Genomic DNA, 26,169 nt, shown 5'->3' on the forward strand with positions numbered 1-26,169 from the left:
ATTAATAAATTTTCTTTAAAAAGTTTGTTGACTTGAAAGCCAGGGAGACAGGGAGAGGGAGGGGGGGAGAGTGAGCGAGAGAGAGCAAGAGAGATAGAGATGTGGAGAAATGAAGGGAGGGATGGAGAGAGGAGAGAGAGTAGGGGGAAAGAAAGAGAGAGAGAAAGACAGAGAGACAGAGAGACAGAGAGAGATTGAGAGAGAGATCAATAGAGAGATTGAGAGAGAGAGAGATCTCATCCACTTATGTACTCTCCAAATGAACCATAACAGCCAGGGCTGGACCAGTCTGAAGTCAGATGCCAGGAAATACAAGGTATTTAATTTCTTGGAACATAGAAGGTTTGCAAGATGGCAGAATAGGGAACAACATATACTATGCTAGGCTATGGATAAAGAGCAATAATAATAAATAAAAAAAAACAGTGCAGAAAGTACACTCTCAGGGGAGAATTAGTAAACCCCATTGGAAACTCTATGAAAGGAAGAGGAACACGTGGACCTGTGTGGAAGGTGTAGACATGCAGCACAAACATGAGCACAACACATGACCACAGCAGCCAACAGCTGGGGCGGTGGCAGCATGGACATGGAGGTGAGACCAGACTGCAGCAACCTGTGGTGATATAGTCCAGGGTAGAGCCTGGGGTGAGTCTGGCCAGGAGCCCTATGGGCTAGTAGCTACCCGTGGCCCCAGTGGAAGGAAAAGGGATATTTCTCTTACCCTATCTATACCACAACAGTGCCCACTGCCCGGCTGAGAGGATAGGTGCCATTTTGGGATTAGGTGGCAGCTGAGGAAATCTTTGTGCGAGTGCACAGCAACTGGCTGAAACAGGATGCTGTCTTCTCAGCAGCTGAGACAGGGAGATGGCAGCATTTGTTGATACCTTGGAATAAATGTCCAAGGATGTCAAAGATCTCTACTATGAAAACTACAAAACAATAAGGAAAGTAGAAGACATTTTAAAAAATGGAAAAATCTTCCATATTCATGGATTGGAAAGATCAATATTATCAAAATGTTCATACTACTGAAAGCAATTTACAGATTCGATATGACTGTAATCAAAATACCAATGATATTATTTTCAGACTTAGAAAACTTTATGCTAAAATTTATATGTAAACACAAAAGACCCTGAATAGCTAAAGCAACTTTATGCAACACAAACAAAGCCAAAGGCATCACAATACCAAATCTCAAGACATGCTGCAGGGCAGTTATAATCAGAACAGCCTGGTAATGATAAAAACAAACAACAACAACAACAACAAAACAGATGTTTAGACCAATGGGACAGACTAGAAACTCCAGAAATCAATCCATGCATCTATAACAAACTTATCTTTGACAAAGGCGCTTGTATCATCCCTGGAGCAAGGACAGTCTCTTCAACAAATTATTTGGAGAAAATTGAGTCTCCACATGCAGAATTATGAAACTATTGCTCTACCTTACACCTTACACAAATATCCATTCAATATGAATCAAAGACTTAAATCTATGACCTGATACCATCAAATTACTAGAGAACATTGTGGAAACTCTGCAAGACATTGACATAAGCAAAGACTTCTTAGAAAAGACCCCAGAAGCATAAGAAATCAAAACTAAAATTGACAAATGGATTATGTCAACCTGAAAAGATTCTGTACTGCAAAACAAACAAACAAACAAACAAAAAACCAAAAAACACTCAGCAAAGTGAAGAGGAAACCGACAGAATGGGAGAAAATATTTGCAAACTATGGGACTGATAAAGGGTTAACATCCAGAATCTATAAAGAGGTCAAGAAATTCAGCAACAAAAAGCAAACAATCCAGTTAAGAATGGGCACAGGACTTTAACAGGCATTTTTCAAGAGAGGAAATTCAAATGGCCAATAGACATTTGAAAAAATTCTCAGGATCACTAGCCATCAGAGAAATGCAAATCAAAATCACAATGAGGTTTTTACCTCACCCCAGTTAGAGTAGCTCTCATACAGAAATTAACAAACAATAAATGTTAGGTAGGATATGAGGAAAAAGGTATGCTAATCTCCCATTGATGGCAATGTAAACTGGTGCAGCCACTGCGGAAGACAGTATGGAGATACCTCAGAAATCTGAATATAGACCTACCATATGATCCAGCCATCCCACTCCAGGATATTTACTCGAATCAAAAGAAATCAGCATATGAAACAGTTATCTGTACTGCCATATTCATTGTAGCACAATTCACAATAGCTAAAATATGGAATCAACTCAGATGTCCATCAACTGTTGACTGGATAAAGAAATTACGGTATATATATGTGTGTGTGTATGTATATATATATATATATATGCATGAGTATATATATGTGTGTATATACGTATGTAGGTGTATATAGATGTATGTATATGTGTGTGTGTGTGTGTACCACTCAGCTGTAAAAAAATGAAGTTCTGTCTTTTGGAACAAAAAAGGATGCAACTAGAATCCATTATACTTATTTAAATAAGCCAGTCCCCAAAAGACAGATACCATATGTTTTCCCTGATCCAAGGTAACCAATAGAATTCCTGAAATGTAATGTATTGGAATGAAATGCACATTTTGAGATTCAATGATTATTCACAGCCTTTGTCTCTTCTGTTGAGAAACAGTGTTTTTTTTTTTTCTTCATACTATTTGTTGAACTCTTTTATGTAGTGTAGTGTTAACTTTATGATCATTAAGTCAATTGAAAGTAGATCTTTGTAAAAATTAAGAGTGAGAATGGGAGAGGGAGGAGGAAGAATGGTTGGAGCATGGGTGGAAGAAAGGGTAGGGTGGGAAGTATCACTATGTTCCTAAATCTGTATATATGAAATACATGAAACTTATATTACTTAAATAAAATTAAAAAAATAAAGTATAAAAAGAAGCAGCCAGGAACTCAATCCAGGTCTAAGTGTTGAGCCATTGCCTGCTGCCTCCCAGCAGCAGAACTGGGAGCAGAGCTGGATCTTGAAAGCAGGCATTCCAAAATGAGATGCTGCATTGAATGCCTGCCTCAGCAGCAACTTAATTGGGATTGTTCACTTGATCTGTTTTTCAGATAGCTCACCATTAACATGGAGAAACACTACACTCTACTGATTTTTGTATGTTGATTTTTGTTGCAACTCTACTGAATATGTTTATTAGTTCCAACAGTCTTTTGATGAAGTAGTTAGGGTTTCTGTAAACAAGACAATGTAGTCTTCAAATAAGGACATTTGACCTCCTCCTTTCCAATCTGGATGCCCTTACTCATTTCTCTTGCCTAATTGTTCTGACTCATTCCTCCAGTACTATATTCAATAAACGTGATGAAAGTGGTCATCTTTGTGGGCTAAATTAAATGCATCTCAATAAGATACATTCATTGAGAACACAGATTTTAAGCAAGGTTGGAAAGTGATTAAAAAAAAACCTACAGTTTTCATTCTGGATCCTGGGTATCACTATAAATGCATTATATATTTTATCATTACAAGAACAAAAGAATATTTTCAGGTTTTGCTTACTGAAAAGGCTTTAAAAATGATAATGATAATACTATAACAAAGAGCAGATCTAGATTCCATTTATGATATCTAAATACTATTTCACACCATATTCCTTGGAGAAATGCCCAGGTCTTCAGGCATGAAAAGATAAGGAACCATGGAAACTCTACATTACAAAAGGTCTAGTCTCTGTTTAAATGATAAAGCAGTGAAAAATATAACGATTAAGTGATATTTGAGTGGCATATTACCTAATCGCAATACATAACTGTTACTGGTTTAATCAAGCTTGCTGTATTTAACAGAATTTTATTTTAAAAAAGACATATAAAAAGAAAAAAGACATGTAAAAAAAGAAAATAACCACTGATTCTCTGATAGGAATTATTAATTTTTGTGTGATAATAAAATTATTATGCATCTTTGAGGAATTCCTGACTTATAAGTATATGTATATAATTGAAAAATAAAATGTCTTGAACCCTGAAATATGTTTCAAATAATCTGGAAAGTAGACAATAGGGTATACATTTTATAGACTACATAAAGATAAAATTGGTTGCATTTTTAAATTTTGAAGCTGGCAGATGGCTTTAGGGGGTTCCTTTTACTTTCTCTAATTTTGCATATATTTGATGCTGTATAAGATAAAATACCATAATTTTCCTCTGGGCAGCCATCACCACCCAGCATTTCCATTGGTGCTTACTGGCTTCTTCGTTGCATGTTGATGTCCCTAGCAGTTCTCAAGCTCTACCACATTGGTTTGAAATGCCCCATTTGTTTAAAAAATCTCCATTTCTCCAGATATTTTCAGTATATTTACTAGAGTCATTGCCTATTGCCTCAGGAGGTGCATTAGCGGAAAGCTGGAATAGGCAACAGAGCTGAGACTTAAGCCCAGGGAATCCAATATGGGATGTGGGTGTCCCAATTAGTTTCTTAACTATTGTGACAAACACGTGCCCCTACATCCTTTTTAATAACTGAAGCTCAATTAACTTTGTAATTCTAGCCCCCCTCAAAGCACTTCTCCTTCATTATACTTTTCAAGCTCTTACATGCAATTTAAGGAAATTTATTTCTATGAAGTATTTTACTTTCTCAATATCTAACATTGATGAAGATGCATATTTTGTATTAAAAAACAATCTTTTCACATGTTGGTGAACATTTTACTAAGATCCAATGTTTATATTTTAGCACTGAAAAATTTTCATCCTACATAATTTACAAACAGTAGGAAAGCCCAACAAAAAATGTCTGGCTTGGCAAAAGGATTCATTGAGAAATTAGTAACAATTAAAACACATAGTAGATTATTATAAATTTATCTCATTTGTTCCTCACAGTAACTTTATTATGTGGATTCCATCACTATATGCTTATTTTAAATACACTATTTACTATTCATTTGCTATTCTTGGAAGATAATGTATTTCTCTATATCCTATTAACATTTGAAGGACCTTTTACCAAAGAGATGATGTCATTTCTTTTCATATCTATTCCTGTTTGTCAGAATATGTATGTATCCTCAGCTCAGCTCCCTTTTTCTATTCTCAAAAGTCAACCACTCCAAAGGAGGTGAACCTTCAGTGGTATGTTGAAGAACTTTCCTTGAACTCACCAAATTCTTTGTCAAACTGAGTGAATATTTTGTTCTGTGGTAATGTATTTCCAAGTCCCCTAACCGAAGATCTAAATTTATGTCTCAAACTTAGCTATTTTCACTAACAAAGGCAACAGATGTATCTTCATTTCTCTGATGTCTTGAATATATTGTTAATTTTAAATTTTGGAAAGAGGACTCTTTCAATTCTTGTCAAATCCTCTGACTTTGGGGAATTAAGGTAATTCCCAAGTCACAAACCTGAGGCAGGGCATAAAAACAGCAATGAATTAGATTTTAGGTCCCTGAACAAACAGGTAACATTCTCTTCCGTACTCCCCTATCTGAGAATTTTTAAAGTTGTCATCATTTTCCTTCATGGAATTGGCACTGTTGAGTTGGCCAAATTCTATAAATGATGGTTTATTGAAGATTTTTTAGCACTCTGTAGTTTCAGCTAAAATGTGTTATTATGGGTCATACATCCTCATTTTATTTCAACATGAACACTGAATATTATTACATATTCTGTGCCATGCTTGTTTTTGATTTTACAACTAATAAAAAATACATTAAAATTGGGGAGACATTCAATCATTCAATCAACCTTAGCATCTTAATATTGGAATGTATGCTTATTAATTCTAGTAAAATAATTGTTGCATTTTAATCTAAGGAAACTTTGAAAAGAAATGTATTGTATTCTAAATAGAAAGAAATGTAATACTTGGTATCTATATTCTTTAACTAATATTGTTTATACAGAGATAAAATGAATAAAATCTTGAGTAAACTCCATTAAACTTGACCTAGAGATGAACTGTAATGTTTTGATAGAATATTTATAGCATTTCTAGCATTAGAATCAACTACGGGGCTGGCGCTGTGGTGTAGTGGGTAAAGCCTCAGCCTGCAATGCCGGCATCCCATATGGGTGCTGGTTTGAGACCCAGCTGCTCCACTTCCGATCCAACTCTTTGCTATGGCCTGGGAAAGCAGGAGAGGATGGCCCGAGTTCTTGGGTGCCTGCACCCGCGTGAGAGACCTGGAAGAAGCTACTGGCTCCTGGCTTCGGATCAGGGTAGCTCCGGCTATTGCAGTCAACTGGGGAGTGAACCATTGGATGAATGACCTCTCTCTCTCTCTCTGTCTCTCTCTCTGCCTCTCCTCTCTCTGTGTAACTCTGACTTTCAAAGTAAATAAGTATTTTTTTTTTTAAAAAAAGAATCAGCTTACTGACTAAGCTGTGCATTTGGGTTTTCTCTAAAGGCAAAATGTGTCATTCACTGATAAGCTTGATAATCAGTTAAGGAATAGAGAATACAGTTCTATCTTGTTATGCTCAGAAATTTTGAGTCTTGCAATAAATTTCTTTGGAATTATAAATTGGTATAAATTATAAATTATAAATAGCTGCTGATTATACCAATTTCCACACTAGTTTAGCATGAGCATCATTTATTGACAGTAACATGCTATGAAAATGAAATTGAAGTTGAAAATAAAAAACATATGATATCATTTGCTTTCAGCCTGAACAATTAGGAAAACTTCATTTGAAATAGAAGGTCTATGATATTGTTCAACATAAGATAAAAGTTAATGATTCTATAAATAAGTTAGAATCTTCTATTAAAAAGTAGATATTTTTTATTTGAGTTCATGATTCTTATTTAATTTTTCATTGAAAAAATTTCTTTATTAGAAATATTATTTGAAAGACTTTTAAAATTTTAAATTTTAAAATGCTATTTTATTGAATTTTACATGTTTTAGTTTAAAATAAAAATGGAACACTTCAAAGTAACCTAAACAGAGTTTTCAACTTGTTAGTGCCCTGTAGGACAGTTGATAGTTGAATGACCCTTGAAATAACAAGGCACTTAAGCACTGTTAGAATGAAAAACAAGAAAAGGCATGTCCTGTTTTTGTCTTGAAATAAGAGTAAAATGCACAGCTTTCTTCCATTTGAAATAGTTATTTGAAGAACTAGGAATAAAAATGCTTCTCACTTTTTTGTCTGTTTTTTTGCTAGTCACAGTTCACTAAATACAAAATATATTTGGAAATAAAGGACATTTACTGTGTTGACACCTGCAACCGACTCATTTTCTAGGTTCCTTGCAACTATAGATTCGGTTTGAAGCTTCTAAAGTGAACTGTTTTGACAGTTTTGCAGAATTGTCTCTGTACAGAGTACAATAATGGTAAACATTTTTGTCATCTATAATATTCTTCAGGTCGTGGTATTACTTCAAATTCCCATCTATAAAGTTGGAATACAGAATGAAAAATTTTAGATAAAGAAACATTATAAACATAATTTTACCAAATTCTAAACTTTAAAATTCATTAAGCAATTCACAAATATTCCTATACATTCCCCAGTAATTTTTTGTTACCTATGGTTCATCTGCTGCAGACAGTTTTGATGTCTTTTCTCTGGACTTTAGGAGAATGAGGAGAAAGTTTTCCTTGTTTGGTTCTGGGTTCTACAGGCTGATCTCAATCCCATTTGCTGTGTCACATAAGATACCCACCTACTCTATTTTCCTCTCAAGCCATGTATTATCTAAATCTGGAGTGACAGAGGAAACAGGGAGAACGAGAAATATGTTTAACTACATCAATTTATTCTTGGAAAAGATGTGTATCCTTAACCTCAAATTTCTCTATACACAGGTTAATCCAGTGTGTTGAAGCCCTGTAAATTCAGTTTCCCTCATAACACACCGAGTGAAGATTTATCAAGTAGTTTGACAGGTTGATAGAATTTTATATAAGCAAAGAAACAGAGACAAAACTGAGCTGAATATTCTGTTTAGTTTTATTTATTTAAGTTTTTCTTTTTATTTGTTTTGTTTTTGACTAGTCTACATATGTAAATGTGGTAAATAATGAAATGGATTATTCTGGCAGAGGTAGGCTGAATGGTAGGTATTCGCAGATTCTGAAATTTCTTTTTATCTTTAATCATCACATCCTTATAACATGCATTTATATCTATATATGTATCTATCATAGTGGTGTCTGTATCTATCCAAATACACTCTGTAACTGTAGTTATGACTGTTAATGATAGCTTCCTTTTATCACCCATCTCTGTCATAAGCCTTTACAAGGAGACCTGTGGATAGACCAATTTCTGTTAAATTCAAAGTATCTAAATATGTAAATCAAAACAATAATTTCTGTTTCAATGATCATCCAGTCATTTGAAGTAGAAATAGACAGCAAATTCATAAATAATTCATGAGATGATTTTGGATTTCTGGAGGGGAAAAAAAAAACCCTATTTTTTTCCTTATGAAACATGGTAGAAAATGTTCTCATGAGGAAAACTTATTTTTAGCCTTATCTCTCTCTACTGGGCCAACACAATTTGCATGTAATTATGCTTTAATATTGTCCATCTTAAAGTACTATTCTCCTTGAGTTGTTTTACCTCTTCAGCAACCATCACAATGTTTTCCACCAAGGGTGTTAATTAGAATTCCTGTGTTTTCTGCCAAACCATAGACATGTTTCTTAGACTATCAGTTGCATTGATAACTTATCCCACTTTTTGAGGGGCTAAAATAAGCTAGTGTAAATAAAATATTTTAAAATAATACATATGTTCTCCCTGATCGATGGCAAATAAATGAGCATCTAAAATGATACCCATTGAAGTGAAGTGGACACTAAGAGAGACAATGACATGATCAGCCCTTGTCTTGACTGTTGAGGAACAACTTACTATTTTATTCCTTTTAGTATTTTTGTTGTTGTTGTTGCTAAGTGAAATGGACACTATGAGAGACAATGACAGGACCAGCCCTTGTCTAGACTGTTGAGGAACAACTTACTATTTTATTCCTTTTAGTATTTTTGTTGTTGGTGGTGGTGGTGTTGTTGCTCTGTTTGTTCTACATAAGACCACTGGTTGAACTCTGTAATCAATGCATAATCATTCTTAGGCGTTTAAAACTAACAGAAAAGTGATCTCTGTTAAACATAGGAGTGGGAATAAGAGAGGGAGGAGATATATAGGTTTGCATAAGCTCACTGGGACTTACCTCCAATGGTGGAACAAGAAATATGCCAGGGGATTTCAATTCAATCTTCCCAAGGAAGCAGGTACCAATGCCAGCGCACTTGGTAAAGTGATAAGTATAAACACACAACCGATCAAAACGATAGGGTATGTGTCGAAGAGATTTCACAAATAAGACCAGTGTAAGCAAATAATGAAGGATAGAATTAAAAGGGAGAGAATGATCCTGCGGGGGAAGCAGGACACAGAGCAGACTCATAGAATGGCAAATGCCCAAAACAGCACTCCTGCCTCAGAATCAACCCTTGGGACATTCAGATCTGGCTAAAAGGTCCATGAGAGTCTCACAGGCATGGAAAACCATGACACGATGGCAAAAAAACAATCTAAATGAAAGATCCTGGTGAACAAGACCCCAGCAGAAGGAACAGGCCATCAAGGAGAGAGGCGCCTTTCTCTGAAGGGAGGAAGGAACCTCCACTGTGACACGGCCTTGACTAAACAAGTTCAGAGTCGGTGAACTCAAGGGACTTCCATAGCCTGGACAGCTCATAGCAAGAGTCTCGGGTGATTGCTGACGTCATAAATAAGAGTGCCAATTGTTAAATCAACAACGGGAGTCACTGGGTACATGCTCCCCACGTAGGATCTCTGTCCTTAATGTGTTTTACTATGAAACTTAAAAACACTACTAGTGGAACAATACACTATACCTTGGGCGGATGTTTGAGTGCAGCCTGTTGAAATCCTTGCTTAGTATATACTAAGTTGATCTTCAGTATATGAAGGTAATTGAAAATGAAACTTGATAAGGGGCGGGATGGGAGAGGGAGAAGGGGAGGGGAGGGCCACAGGAGGGAGGGAGGTTGGGGGGGGAAGCCACAACAATGCAAAAGTGGCACTTTGTAAATTCACATTTATGAAATAAAAAAATAAATTAAAAAAAGAATAAAAAATAAAAAAATAAATAATACATGGCCTTAAAGTGTTCAATACACATTTACTAGTATCGTTACCATGATCCACATGTGAGCAAGACTACAGGAAGCCTATTATACTTGCTGTCTTACTGTTTCTCAGTGTTTCCTCTCCACTCTAACCCATACAACCCATGTCAACGTCACCAGGGTTGTTAGCGCAAGTGGAGGTCTGTCTTTTCGTTATGCTCTCAGTGTTTGTACTTAGTACTGACAGACTGCATGATTACTTAAAACACACAGGACAGAGAAAGGAAATCAACACTATTACACTTACTTACCTAATACTTTATAATCTCTCATTCTTTAATGTGTTTAGAAGGAGGGACAAAATCACGCTATTTTTAAGAACAATAATTATTTTTGCCCCTTGGGACAAATATAATTTTACATTGAATTTTTAAAGTTGTACTTTCTCCAAGCTTCTCTCCTGAACCAACTTTCCTCAAAATTGTCAAATTCTACAAATTTGATATTCAATTCTGATGGTTTTTGCGTAGGTTTTACAGCAATACTTCTTGAAAACTCATCTGACAAATATTTGTCAAGAGTCTTAGGTTCATTAGAAACTATGCTAAGGGCAATAGACAGATGGTTGAAGAGGATATGTCCCTGCTATAAATAGCTTCCAGGATAGCAAAGAGGATACATACACAGATAAATAACTGTAGCGCAAAGCATCTTGAGCTTCATGGGAACTGGGACTCGGCTTCCACGTTTCCCTAGTTTATTTCTACCATGTAAGTTCAGTATTAGTGCTATATAATACGTTAGCGCTAAATAAAAATCTGCATGAGCAATGGTTTATGAAATTGTAGGAATGTGAAATCTTACAGTTTATGATTCCAAACATACTAAGAATTGAATGTTATACCTCATTTGAATGTTGCAACAATTCTGTGACCTTTCTGCCGTTTAAAACGTTTTGGGTTTTAAAAATTTCTTTTGCTATCATTATCTGTCCATCTTCTAAATTAATCACTTGGAAGTCCTAAGTGTTAGCAATAATACAGTTAATTTAACGGATCTTCTCATCACTCGATTTAAACAGATCTTGTGCAATTTCAAAGACATTAGGAAAATCTCAGAAAACAAATAAAAGCTTTTCCCTCATGGTTAATTGATGCCAGAAATATCACCCTCCAAAACTGATCCTTTGGGATAAAGGCTTTTAGCTCATTGAAGTGTAAATATCCCTTGGAGAGGAACCATATTAAATTATCAAACATTTAACAACTTGCTCTAATTGCTTTGATCATATTCTTTCCTGAGAACAAGAACTGATAGAAGTTTGTGATAGCACAGTCTATTGGGCTTGGGGATACTACCACGGAAAAGGATGACTGAGGGCAGCCAGCACTGGCAGCCAGGAAGAAGGCCCTGCCAATTGGGTTCATTACTGCCTGAAACCCAGTTTTTGCAGCCTGATGGGATGAAGGAACATTTGTGCTGGGACAGCCAGAGTCCCACAGGTACAGAAAATCTATTTTCTTCGAAGTGAATTTGTAAATACAGAGAAAAGCAACTGGTACTTTGAGCCACCAGAGATCACTGATATTAATGAAGCCAGCAAGGTTTGCCTGCACACTGCTGTAGTGGGTGGCAGAAACAAAAAATTACTCTGAACAACTTAAAAGCAGTAGATGTGGGTTCTGGTGACCCATATGGGAAACTAGATTGAGTTTCAGGTTCCTGGCTTCCTCCCGGTCATTCAGTGGCTGCTGCAGGCGTTGGGGGAGTGAACCAGCCCATGACAATCTGTCTGTATATTTCTCTTTGCTTCTCAAATAAATTAAAAAAAAAGAACTAATAACACCAAAATGTACAGTACCTTATAAGATTTGTTTGAACTTATAAACAAAAAAAAGAGCACAATAAAGAGAGTGGTAGATATATGGATACCAATCCTGCGATTTATTTGAGCAAATACTGGCAAGGGCAGAAGCAAACAGTTTCAGTCCATGTTAGATATTAAAAAATATATTCTTTTTCCTATAAATATACATTGAGTCATAGTTTTATACAAGTAGAAATCCTTACTTTAAAATAATTTTACAGTATTAGTTCCGCAAAGCCAAAAAGTACTACTTCAAGATCCATACCATTCTTTTTCTTTTTGTTAACTTCAAGGTTTTTTTCCTTTATGCAGGGCATATATATCTATTCTTATATGTTCTATATTGATTCTGTAGGTGGGCGAGAGAAAGTAAAGACAGAAGCTTAACTTCACAGTTGTTTCTTCACCAGTAAAAAGATGCAAATTTTAAACTAGGTATTTTTTTTTTCGGTTTTCACAGTATATGATGGATGATTTAAGCATCTGGGAAAATACCCATGATTTTTTTGTCTTCAAGTTCCACCGACATTGTTTCTGCTCTTCATGTAGCTTTCTATTTTTTCCTTAATTTGAGTTTTAATAGAACATTTATGCTCTCAAACATCCCAGTAAGTTGTCTCCACATTCTATGTAGTTCTTTTCGAAATTTGTGTAATATGTTATTAAAGTCTTCACCATTTTTATCACTAGTCAATTAAAGCATATAAATGCATAAATATATAGTATAATTATGTATACATACAATGTAGTTCTTAACTACAATTTTATATATATACATATCATGTATATAATCATCAAATCCTTTGATTATTTAGCACATCAAGGAAAGAAACAAATCTATTCTTATGAGTTAAAATGTAGAAAGCAACTTTTCCAGGCTATCTCTTCATATTTCTTAATCTTCAGTCATTTACAGAGTACTATATCATTACTGACATAGCTGAATACTTTCCTTTATCACTATAAGTTTCTTTAAAACAACTTAGGACTAACACCATCACACACTCTAATCTTAAGCAAAAATATTCTTGAAATCCTAAATTTGCTATGCAGGTTATATCAACTCACAGTAAAATAAACATAGAATTCAAACAATAAAATAAGAATCTGCTCACCTTCTGCTTAAAATTGTCTCATAATCCTCTGATTGTGGGTACACTGCACATGGAGACACAGAGGCACTTGTGCATATGAATTAATTAAGAGCATAGAGTATGGAATTACAGCCAAGCTTTATATTTTAATCCTGCTGCTTGGTTGTCTGATTTCCAGATTTATCAATTTCTTCCTTCATAAAATAAGGGTAATCAATTATTTACCTCATATAGTTATTGTCCCAATTGAGATAACATATAACAACAGCAGAGCGACTTCCCACATTTCATGATATATGCATGTTTTTACTAATTTTTAGTATATATGAAATAGTTGTTACTTGAGTGTTTGTATCCATTGATTATTCCAAGCAAGCATTGCTCCAATATTAGTTGTTAGGTTAGACTGAAGCTCAGATAATTTGACTTGAATACAAGTCCCAAATAGATTCGCTGAAGTTTCTAAATAAGTCTAAAATCGCTTTCTTGAGTAGTTCATTTCCTAGGAGAATCTAACGTTGTTTCAGGCACACATTAATCAATTTAAACTTTAGTTCAAATATTTACTTAGTGGTTACTATGTCTAAGCAGTCAGTGTTAAGGGGATACGAAGATGAATCAGGCACAGGTATCCTTAGGAGACTTCATAAATAACATTCATATAATTAGCCAGTTGCAAGTGCCAAAGGAGAGGTCGTTTCAGGTGGGAGGAGGGAATTCTGTGAAGGACCAGGAAATTTCCAGTTCAGTGATTTGGAAAGACTTCAGTATTTGCTCAGAAACCTTAAGGTGCCAGGCACTCTGCACGGTACTTTATGTGTATTATCTTTTTATTTTTTTATTTTTTTATTTTCAGCATCTTTAATGGTCTGGTTTAAAACCTTAGTTGACTAGAATGTCATTGGAATACATTGGAATAGTATTTTAAAGATACTTCAATATACTTAGGTAGAATGTATTGCTCAGTAGCTAGGCTGGAAGTGGTTTTTATAATAAATCCTATGCAAGGCTGTTTTGACAGTTTTTATTTACCTCTGTTTTAGAAACAGGGTCTATAAGATAATCCTGTCATCTAAGAATGTTGCTTAAACTTCCATTTGCTTTTAGTGTTCCTTTTTCTAGAGACGTGCTCTTTATTCTGGTTCCAGGTTGGGATGCACGTGAATCAGCTGGTGCCCACTAACCTGGTGCCCTCCACATGCCCTAGGCACTCAGCAGCTCAGTCGAGCCACCATCCTGGCGGACTGCGTTCTGTCCATGATCTCTTCCAAGTCCAGAAAGCTCAGAAATCCACAGAAGAGGAGCACAAGGAAGGTTGGTGGCCCATGGTGTGCGTTTTTCATATTGGCATGGCTCCATGTGACATTTTTAAACGGATTTTCATTCTTAAGTACGATGAGTCTAATCTGTGTTCTGTACGTGTAGTGGTTCTGTCTGCTGTGGACCTGGATATGTCGTCTGCCTCTATAACTTGCACTTTGTTGCCGTCTCTTCCTGCACGTGTGCCAGCGTTTCCCAGTCCTGACACCAGCAGAGCCGAGTCTGCCGGGAAATGGAATGGTCTGCATTCTCTCCTCAGTGTGCAGTCCAGACTGAACCTGAGTATAGAGGTCCCGTCACCTTCCCAGGTACATTCTGATCACCCTGAGTACAACCAGAAAACCTTGGCCCAGCTGGTTTTACAGAAGTTATCAATGAAAATGACATTTTTCATTTCTCAGCATAACCAAGAAAGGGAGAGGGGATTACTTGGTAGGGTGGGTCATGGTGTTGCAGAATTCTCAACACGGAGCAGTTGGTCAGACGAATGATAGCACTTCTGCAGAGATTAGCAGCTCTTGCAAGTTGTACAGCCTAGCTGAAAGGCAGTTCTGTGAGCTGCACCCTGTGTCAGCAGTCGTGTCACAGACTCACTCTGTTCAACAAAGCCGCTCTGCTGAGCAGTAGGGAAGGAAGTAGAGGCCCATGTCAAAAGATTTGGCAGGATTTGAGAACACTTATCTCTGTAGAGTGAGTCATTTTCATAATAAAAGCTAATTCAGTTTGTGTGGGCTGCTAAAGTGTTGTACTGGTAGTATCCTTTGCTTTATCTTATCAACTCCTGATCACACGTCTCGGCACAGGCAAAGACTAAAAGTTAACCTTGTTGTAATAGAAGGCTGGAGTTTGATTCCAGGTCCAACATTACAGCATGCTATGTTCTTTATATTATTTAAGCATTATCAAAAGACAAAAAATATTGTATGTGGTGCCTTGAGATGAATGTTTCAGTTGTTCCCTTTCCACTTTCTGGCTTACCATTTGAATAGCACTCACTTTCACTTTAGTACTTTGTTTGTTTGGAAAATTAAATGCTGCATTGGTATCCCATGAGAGTTTGGTAAAGCTTCCAAAACTACTTAGGCTTTTGCCCTCGAAGCAGCTTTATACATCAGGAGAATGTGTTTAATGAAGTGTCAAATAAGTGTATTTCTGAGCATAGTTCATAATTCTAAACAATCAAAATGAATATTCTTAATCAGAGCTTAATAACACTTAAAACTTCCCATTCTCCCTTGGCTGTATGGCTTCTCCTGCTGGAAGAATTCACTGGATCAGAGAGGAAGCATTTCTGTACAGGGTATAGGTTTTGGTGTAGAATTGACACAATTATCCAGTGTTTTGAAAATACACACAACTCTGAAGTAATATGTGACACTGTTATGCAGAATGATTTTTGACGATGGAATTGTCTCCATATTGTCAAAATCTGTTTCAACATAATCCCCATTTTTCCTTTCCTATGGTAACCATGGCTGCCGTCGCCTTGAGCAGAGTCAGACAAGCTGTGGAAAACCTGTCAGGTGAGCAGGCTTAATTAGCCCAGAATAGTCCTTTAGCATTCCTAAATCCAAGCCCTAAAGACAGATATGATTAAATTCTAAAAAAAAAATAAAAATGTACTTAAAATGCTATTTTGAGGCTCATTAAACTTGAATTAGTCAACATCTATTTCTGGGGGTAGAGTCAATTTGCAATTCTTCAATGGTTCTTTTTGGCCAATTAATATTTGGATGTCATTAAGTAACTTGAATCAAAACAAAATAATTGAAATATGTAGTGAATAAAAAACCACATTAAAAACAGGAGTGAAGCTAATTAGAATTTGGATTCTGTTCATTTGTTTCTAACGGCAGAATTGTACACACAACATTAATGACTTTCCTTTCAGGGTCATCATATATGCTCAATAAGGTAAAGTATATTTTAAGAACTGTATATGTGGCCTCTTATTTTTAGTTTAAAGAGACCATAGTCAAATATTAACTACCAAAAAATTAAGGTGACATTTTTATATCCCTTACAAAAGAAATTGTCTATCCTCTGCCACTTTTTCAAAATATTCCTTCAAGACTCTGACATAAGTGTGGAGGATATGGCTTTACTCTCAGACATATCTTGCTGGCTTATACTCTTTCTACTTTTACAGCAATAAATAATGAGATGTGTTTGAATCAAGGTTTGGAATCTCGTTGGGAAGGGAAGTGGTTCAGGAAAAATGTTCTGATTATTTAGAATACTAAAATCAGCAAACTTTCTCTATAAAGGGACACAGTAAAGTTTTTAGATTTAAGACCATTTGCTCTCTGTTTCTATTACTCCACTCTGTCCCTATTGTATGAAAGTAGCCCCAGAAAATACATAAGCAAGTGACTGTGACTGTGTTCCAAAAAACTATTAGAAAACAGGTGGCAGGTCAGATTGGATCCAGTGGCTGTGGATTGCTGACTCCCACGTGGTGTGATGCTAAGGCCAATGAGATAACTCAATCAAGGAGGAGTATTCCTCATCAGTTATTGACTCAGGGCTGTGTTTTACGCAGTTTTAACTATGTATATGAAGCTGTGAATGAAAGAATTGGAGATTTCCAAGAATGTTGGGCTCAGAAGTCTTGTTAGACAAAAGGCATACATCTGAGCTGTTATAGGGTAGTGCTGTGGATCTCCTTATTGAATATCCTGTCTGTACTGAATTTTTTCTCTCTCAGAAAGCAAAATTTGCTTGATTTGCTTATGTGATGTCTGTATCTGATGTCTTTGGCATTCTGTATCTGAAACAGGCATGTGTGCATCATATATGTAAATGTAGAGGTTTTCAAAATAGAATCATGATGTCCCTTTTACCAGAGGGTGCCAATGAATTATGATGTTTCAGAGCTCTGGCTGGTAGGCTGAATGTACTTTGTTAAATAGAAAACAACTGTACAAATCACTGAGGATGCGCACTGGAACCTGTAAGTGTTATGGACGCAAATCCTTCCCAAGAAGCATAACCTCAATATTTGTAAGTGGACTTACGTTGGGTTGATAATTTACCAATAGTGCTAACAACTGCCGTATCACTGTATTATGACTTCAGATAAAGAATTTTCTGTTGTCAAAAATAGGCAAGATAAGGTTAAGAAAGTGCTTGATAAATAATTATATAAATTGAAAGGAAAATTTATTTAAGAATGATAAAAAGTGTAATGTATCAGTTTTTATTAAACAATGTTTGAGGACCTTCACCTAATCTAACCCTTCTTTTGATATTGCCTCACCTTGATAAATTCTCTGTAGAATGACTTGCTAGTGTACTCTACAATCTTTCCCATTAGGAAAAATTCCATGCCAGTTATTATTCTGGAAAGCATTTCTACTTTGCACCAAAATCTGCATTTTTATAACTATTCCACTGATTCTTATCTTATGTGGTTGGGCTGCCAGAACAAAGTTCTACAGACTGGGTGGCTTAAAGCAACAGATTGATTTTATTTGCACTGTTCTGGAAGCCCAATTCAGTTTCTGGCAATAATTTTATTCCTGGTTTGCCTCCTTTTCACTGTTGGCTCACGTGGCAGAGGGTCACAGAAAGCTCTGGTGTCTTCTCTATTTCTAAGGATACAATACCTATCAGATTAGGACCCCACCATTGTCACCTCACTAATTTTTATCACTTCCTCATAGGGCCTATCTCCAAAGTAGTCACATGAGGTTGTGGTATTTAAACATGAATTTATGGGGACTCATTTAGTTCATAATAGCTCCCATTCTTCCTGATCTATCAAATCAAGAAAGTCTCATTTATTTTTCATATATCAAACACAATAATACTTGAAAAAATATAACTCTGAAGTTCTATTAAGCTTCTTCAAATGGTTGCAAGTATCTTCATAACTTTGACCAGTCTCTGAATGGGGGCAAAAATATTTATCACTTTTAAAAGGGATAATAAGAATATTAATGATAAGCATATTTACTTAGTCTGAGTAGGAGTTTGTTTTTGTAATTCTAGGTATTATCCCAAAATTCTAAATGAAGAAACTGAGCATTTTAGGAAACAGAGCTCTAATTTGTCTTGCACAACCATCTGGTTTCATAATTTGGGCATTCTATAAATATTCTGTTGACATTTTGCTATACACTGACCTCATGTTTGGAAGGGAAAACTATACTCCAAATCCAGAAATGGACACATAGGCCACCACGGGAGATATTTTATACTAGCCACAAAGTTAGCTAGTATTTCTTCCTGTGGGTGTCATGTTTTCTTGAAATACCTTTTGGGCAAGATCCTCCTGGTGCATCATAACTTGTTACTAATCCTGATCTAGAAGTAACATATAAGAAGGAAAATAATACTTATTATTTTATACAGCTACAAATATATCTTTGTCAGGTTAGAGTTTTTAGATATTCAAATATGAGATGGGAGCTCCTTTTTTGGAAAGCTAAATCTGAAACTTTGGATGGAAAATTTACTTCTTCCCCCCTCTCTCTTTTAACTTGTTTCATTACCAAATACACACACACATACACACACATATGCCATAGTCATAAAAGAACAGCTCTATTTTTATATACAATGGGCTTGTCGCATATCAAACAGGAAACTAATACTTCTATTGCTATAAGAAATATACCAAAAAGGTTAGTGGAAGCCAAAGAACGTAACCATTTATTAAAGAAGGACAAATTTTAAGAGATTTAGCTTTCAACGCATATGTTATTCTAGTCCTTGGCTCTGTGGGCACTCAGATTTACAACAAATAGAAGAAGTCTTAGTAATTCAGCTGTTTGCAGCAAAGGAACATAGAAGTATTTTTTTTTTCCTTGAAAACCTAGGAATAGCTTGGAAGGAAAAAATCAATCTCAGGCAAAAATAAACACACTAAGTTTTCTGGACAAAACAGTGTCTCCAAAAAGTGATCTTTTCTGGAAAACATAGTTCCAAAGAATGTGGAACTATATATTCCAGCTATCACACCATTGTATAAAGAAATAGAAAACACATTTTTAAAAAAACCCTATGATTGAATTTAAAAAAGCTCTTTGTATCTACTCTATGCCAGGATTTGTCCAAAATTCTCAAGTATTTGGGATACAAAAGTATCCCAAATATTTTTAAAGACCTAACTGTCCAGTGGAGGTGACAGACCCAAGGACCTGACTAAAGAACAATATGATATCTACTGAGAGGAATTTGTAGACAGTGGTAAAGTAATGCAAATAAGGTAAGGAGGAAGCTTTCCTGGGAGCAGGACAGGGAAGTGTTCAAAATGTAGCCAAATTTGAACAAAGGAGATACAGTGCATTCCATATTCTATAAATATGATTTTTACTAAATACTGGCTTTTGGTTTTTAATGTATTGTTAGTTTAATTAATAGTTCTTTTATAATCATAGCAACAGTCCCTAAACCACTAACCTGACAGGAATAAAACTTCTCATGGGTGTTTGGAAAATATGGTCATAGATAGCTTCAACAGTTGCATTATTTTTCTTTTTCTTCAGAGTGGCTTGTAACTTAGGATGTGTTATAATCCTATAACTGGCCTGATCATTATTTTGAATGTCAGAGATTTTTAGCCCCCCTTAATTCAATGGAATCTATTATTTTATGTTAAAACAATTTTACCAATATATTAAAATTCTATGCCCTGAGTCCTTGGGTTGGGGGTGGGGGTGGTGGTTCCCAAGATGGTGGATTAGGGAGTAACATACTGTGCTAGGTTAGGGATAAATACATTAAAAAATGTACTCGCAGGAGAATTAGAGACAAAACTACACTGGAAATTCTATAAGAGGAAGAGGAATGCCGTGGGTTTGTGTGGAAGGTGTGGACGTGTGGAACAAACAATTACACAATACACAACTGCAGCAGCCAAGAGCTGCAGTAGGCAGCAGCTAAGAGACAGGGGTAGGATGGGACTGCAGCAACCCGTGGTGATACAGCAGGAGGGAGAGTGTGGCCTTAGTCTAGACTAGAGCCCTGAGGGCTAGCAGTTGCAGCAGTTGCCTGCAGACCCAGTGGAGGTAGAGTGGGAACATTTACCTCACCCTAACCTCCCCACCACAGTGCCCACAGCCTGAGAAAGGATGGGCATCATTTCGGGTTTGGGTGGCAGCTGTGGAAGCTTCTGTGCAAGCACAAAGGCACTGGCAGAGACAGGATGACATCTTCTCAAAAATAATGGCAGCAAAAGTGGGGAGAGATCAACATTTTTCCAGGGCTCCTGTGTGTGCATGTTATCTAGAGATTCTAGCAGAGAGAAAAAATCTGCAGTCCCCACTGATTTTGAGCCTGGCTTGGAGGAGTGAAAGGTGGTCGGGCATCCATGTAGGACTGTAAAGCTCCCACTGACTCCCATCATACCACAGGCTCCAGGGATCAAAATGCCTATGCGTAGCTGTCTCAAGGAACATCTGCCTCTTTGATGACTGGACAGTCTGGCAGGGCAGAGCAAGACCTCTGTACCCAGCAACTGTGGGAGCCTTCTGTGCTGAGACTTGGGGACTCAGTGGCTACATGAGAGGGTGCAGGGTATAGCTGAGTCTCTGAGCAAACACTGGATGTGGTTCTTTATGCTTGGAACTTCTTGGTTGCCTGGGGCAGGTTACTGCAGTGGGAATCATGATCACAGAGAGGACTGTGCAGATCATTTTTGCAGTTCATACAATAACAAAGATGAGTGTTGAACACACTGCAGCTAACACCTGGGCATTGCTCAGCTTAGAGGAGAGGAGGTGAGGGAGTGACCGCACCAACAGAGGTAACCATTCCCCCTCTTCTGTTAAAAGGAGAAGATATATGCCCAACTTGGGTGTTACCCTGGATACTCGCCCCACCATGGAGCACTGACCAGACATCTCTGTTCACACCTACAACACGCTTCTTGGCATTCTCTGAAAGTGCAGACATTCCATTTAGCCACAGAGGCAGGACTCAAAGATAAAAGCCATCATAGGAATAAAATAACAATTGACTCTACAAATGCCTAAAAATAATTGCTGAAATCCAAGAAACAAGAATAAGGAAGCACCATGACCCACCCCCCATGCAAAGGAACACAACAGCATTAGAATGTGAAGATGAAGAGATTAAGGAAATGCCGGAAATGGAATAGAAAATCAATCATAGGATTACTCAAAAGCCATCAGAAGCAAATCCACATGACATGAATAAAAATTTTTCCCCTAAAATTGAGATTTTAAGAGAAATCAAAGTGAAATATTAGAAATGAAAAATTCAATAGACCAATAAAAAATGTGGTGGAAAGCCTTAACAACATTTGGTGAGGCAGAAGAAAGCATATCAAGCTAGAAGATAAATCAGTGAAAATCTTTGAGTCAGACTTAAAAATCCAAGAAGAAATTAGAAAACTTAAAAACAGTTTTGGAGATTTATGGGATACTATCAAATGACCCAACACACAGATATTAGGAGTTCCTGAAGGTATGGAGAGAGAGAGAATGGACAGGAAGGCCTATTTAGTGAAATAATTACAGAAAAATCCTCCAATTTGGAGAAAGAAAGAGATGTCCAAGTACAAGAAGCACAATGAACTCCTAACAGACAGGACCAGAAAAGATCTTCATCACAACACATTTTTTGTCAAACTACCCACAATAAAACATAAGAAAGGATTCTAAAATGTGCATGAGAGAAATGCCGGATTACTTTCAGAGGGTCTCCAATTAGACTCACAGCTGACTTCTCATCAGAAACCTGGTAGACTAGAAGACAATGGTGAAACATAGTCCAAGTCTTAAGAGAAGAAAATTGTCAACAGAGGATACTGTACCCTGCAAAGCTCTCATTTCTGAATGAAAGTGAAATAACATCCTTCCACAGTAAACAGAAATTAAAAGAATATGTCATCACTTGTCCAGCCTTACAAATGATGCTTACGTATGTGCTACATCTAGAAACACAGAAAGGTAGCCATCATTATAAAAATGTAAAAGCAGAAAATCTCCCAGTAAAAGTACAAAAAAATCCAAAGACATAACTGTAATATTTATGGGAAAATAGGGCCATAGCATTAATTATTGATAGTAATCTTGAAAGTAAATGGCCTAAACTCTCCATTTAAAATATACAGGAACGCTGAATGGATTAAAAAACAAGACCTATCTATTTGCTGCCTCCAAGAAATACATCTTACCAACAAATATACCCACAGACTGAAAGTGAAATAATGGAAATATATTCTATGCTAATGGAAAGCCAAAAGAGCAGGTGTAGACATCCTAATATCAGAAAAAAACAGGCATGAAAATTGTTAAAAGAGGCAGAGAATGGTACTATGTAATGATAAAGGAGTCAATTCAACAGGAAGGCATGACTATAATAAATGTACAGGCACACAATTCCAGGGCTCCTGGCTATTTAAAAGAAACATTAATGGATCTAAAGGGAAACATAGATTCCAATACAATAGTAATGGGGGACTTCAATACCCCCTTTCATCATTTGGTAGATCAACTAGACAGAAAATCAACAAATAAACAATAGGGGTAATTGACATTAGGGAACATATGGACCTAACTGATAGCTACAGAACATTTCATCCCACAGTTGCAGAGTACACCTCATTTTCATTAGTGCATGGAACTTTCTCTGAGATAGACCATGTGTTAGGCCATAAAGCAAGGCTCAGCAAATTCAAACAATCAAAATCATGCTATGTATCTTGTCTGACCACAACATAATAAAGCTGGAAATCAATAACTCAAGAATATCTAGAACATATGCAAATACATGGAGACTGAAGGACATGTCCTTGAATGAGCAGTGGGTCATAGAAGAAATCAAGAGGAATAAAAAAAGTTCTGGAAATGAATGAAGAAGAGAATACATCATTTCAAACTTACGGGATACAGCAAAAGAAGTGTTATGAGGGAAGTTTATAGCAATCGGTGCCTACATGAAGAAACTAGAAAGCCACCTAATAAATGAGCTATGAGTGCATCTGCAGACCTGGAAAAACAACAAATCAAACCCAAAATTAGTAGGAGGAAAGAAATAATTAAAATTAGAGAAGAAATAAACAAAATTTAAACAAAAAAAACCTCCACAAAATATCAGTGAAATGAAGTAGGTTTTTTGAAAAAATAAACAAAATTGACACATCATTGGCCCAAGTAACCAAAAAAAGAAGGAGAAAATCCAAATCAATAAAATTGGACGTGAAAAAGGAAATGCAACAATAGACACCACAGAAATAAAAAGAATCATCAGGAATTACTACAAAGAGCTGTATTCCAACAAGTTGGAAACATAGAAGGAATGGATGCATTCCTAGACACAATCTACAAAAATTGAGTCATGAAGACATAGAAAACCCAAAAAGACCAATAACCAAGATAGAAATTGAATAAAGACACTCCCTACAAAGAAATTCAACCAGATATTTAAAGAACTAATTCTAACTCTTCTGAAGCTATTCAAAAGAATTGAAAGGGAAGGGATCCTCCCAAACTCTTAAGTGCCTGCACCACTTTAATTCCTAAACCAGGAAAAGATACAACAGAGAAAGACAACTAAAAATCAATGTCTCTTATGAACATAGATCCTCAAAAAATATTGGCTAATGAATTCAGTAATACCTTAGAAAGATCATTTACCTTGGCCAAGTAGGATTTATCCCTGGTACATAGGGATGGTTCAACATTCACAAATCATTCAATATGATGTGACACATTAACAAATTGAAGAACAAAAACTATATGGTTAATCAATAGATACAGAGAACACACTTGATAAAATACATCATTTCACGATGAAAACCTTAAATAAATTGGTATAGAAGGAACATTCCTCAACACAATCAAGGCAACTTATGAAAAACCTGTGCATCCTTTTGAATGCAGAAAAGCTAGAAACATTTTCACTAAGATCTGGAACCAGACAAGGATGCCCAGTCTCACAACTGCTATTTAATATAGTCCTGGACGTTTTTGCCAGAGCCATTCAGCAAGAAAAATAAATCAAAGTATACAAAAAGGAAAGGAAGAATTCAAACTATCTCTATTTGCAGATAACAAGATTTTTTTTATATATGGGATCCTAAAGACTCCACTAAAAGAAAAAAAAATAGAAGACATTCAAAAATGGAAAAATCTGCCATGTTCATGTATTAGATTGATCAAAATCATCAAAATGTATATACTATTGAAAGTAATTTACACATTCAATATGATCCCAATGAAACTACCAACAGCATTCTTTGCAGATCTAGAAAACAATGCTAGAATTCATATGGAAACATAGGGGACCCAAATAGCTGAAGCAATCTTATACAACAAAAACAGCTGGAGACATTACAATGCCTGATTTCAAGATATACCACAGGGTAGTTATAATCAAAACAGCCTGGTGCTGGCAGAAAAACAGACATGTAGAAAAATGGAACAGAATAAAAACTCCAGTAATCAATTCATGCATGTACAACCATCTTATCTTTGAAAAGGAACTAAAATCAATCCCCGGAGCAAGGACAGTCTCTTCAACAAATGGTGCTGGGAAAACTGGATCTCCAAGTGTATTAGTATGAAATTAGTCCCCTACCTTTTACCTTACACAAAAATCCACTCAAAATGGATCAAAGATCTAAATCTTCAACTCAATATCATCCAATTACTTGAGAACATTGAGGAAACTTTGCAAGACATTGGCATAGGGAAAGACTGCTTGGAAAAGACCCCAGAAGTGCAGACAATCAAAGCCAAAATTGACAAGTGGGATTACATCAAGACGAAAAAGTTCTGGACTGCAAAAGAAACACTCAGCAAAGTGAAGAAGCGACCAACAGAATGGGAGAAATTATTTGTAAACTATAGAACTGATAAAGGGTTAACATCCAGAATCTATAAAAAGCTCAAGAAATTCAAGAACAACAAAACAAACAATCCAAGTAGGAAATGGGCACCAGACTTTAATGGGCATTTTTTGAGAGGAAATTCAAATGGCCAATAGATCCTTGAAAAAATTCTCAGGATCACTAGCCATTAGAGAAATGCAAACCAAAACCATAATGAGGTTTCACCTCACTCCAGTCAGAATGGCTCTCATACAGGAATCAACAAACCACAAATGCTGGCTAGGATGTGGGGTGGTGGGGGGAAGGTACCCTAATCCACTGCTGGTGGGAATGTTTGTAAACTAGTGCAGCCACTGTGGAAGATAATATAGAGATACCTCAGAAATATGAATATAAATGTACCATATGATCCAGCCATCAACTCCTGGGAATTTACCAAAACAAAAAAATCAGCATATGAAAGAGTTATCTGCACCCCATTTTCATGTAGCACAATTCACAATAGCTATGATATGGAATCAACCCCGATGTCCATCAACTGTTGACTGGATAAATAAATTATGGTAAATATATATGCTGTGGAGTACTATTCAGTTGTAAAGAAGAATGAGATCTTGTCTTTTGCAACAAGATGGACACAACTGGAATCCATTATACTTTGTGAAATAAGCCAATCAGAAAAAGACAGATACCATATGTTTTCCCTGATCTGAGGTAACTAAGAGTGTACTGAATTAGAATGTATTGGAGTGAAGTAGGCATTTTGAGATTCAATGATTGTTTACAGCATTTATCTCTTCTGCTGAGGAACAGTTTTTTTTTTTTTTATCTTCTATTTGCTGAACTATTTTATGTAGTGTAGGGTTAATTTACGATCATTAACTAAACTGAAAATAGATCCTTATAAAAATTAAGAGTGGAAGTGAGAGAGGGAAGAGGAAGAAGGATTGGAGCATAGGCAGGAGGGGGGATCTGGTGGGATTT

The 26,169-nt window shown here is 36.2% G+C and overlaps 1 protein-coding gene across 1 annotated transcript in view; it reads right to left on the bottom strand.

Moving 5' to 3' along the window:
* The window catches only part of EYS (eyes shut homolog), a 1,789,541-nt gene that overhangs the window by 646,049 nt on the left and 1,117,323 nt on the right, over positions 1-26,169 (bottom strand).

The sequence above is a fragment of the Lepus europaeus genome, chromosome 3 (genome assembly GCF_033115175.1).
Source record: "Lepus europaeus isolate LE1 chromosome 3, mLepTim1.pri, whole genome shotgun sequence".
Classification (NCBI taxonomy): domain Eukaryota; kingdom Metazoa; phylum Chordata; class Mammalia; order Lagomorpha; family Leporidae; genus Lepus; species Lepus europaeus.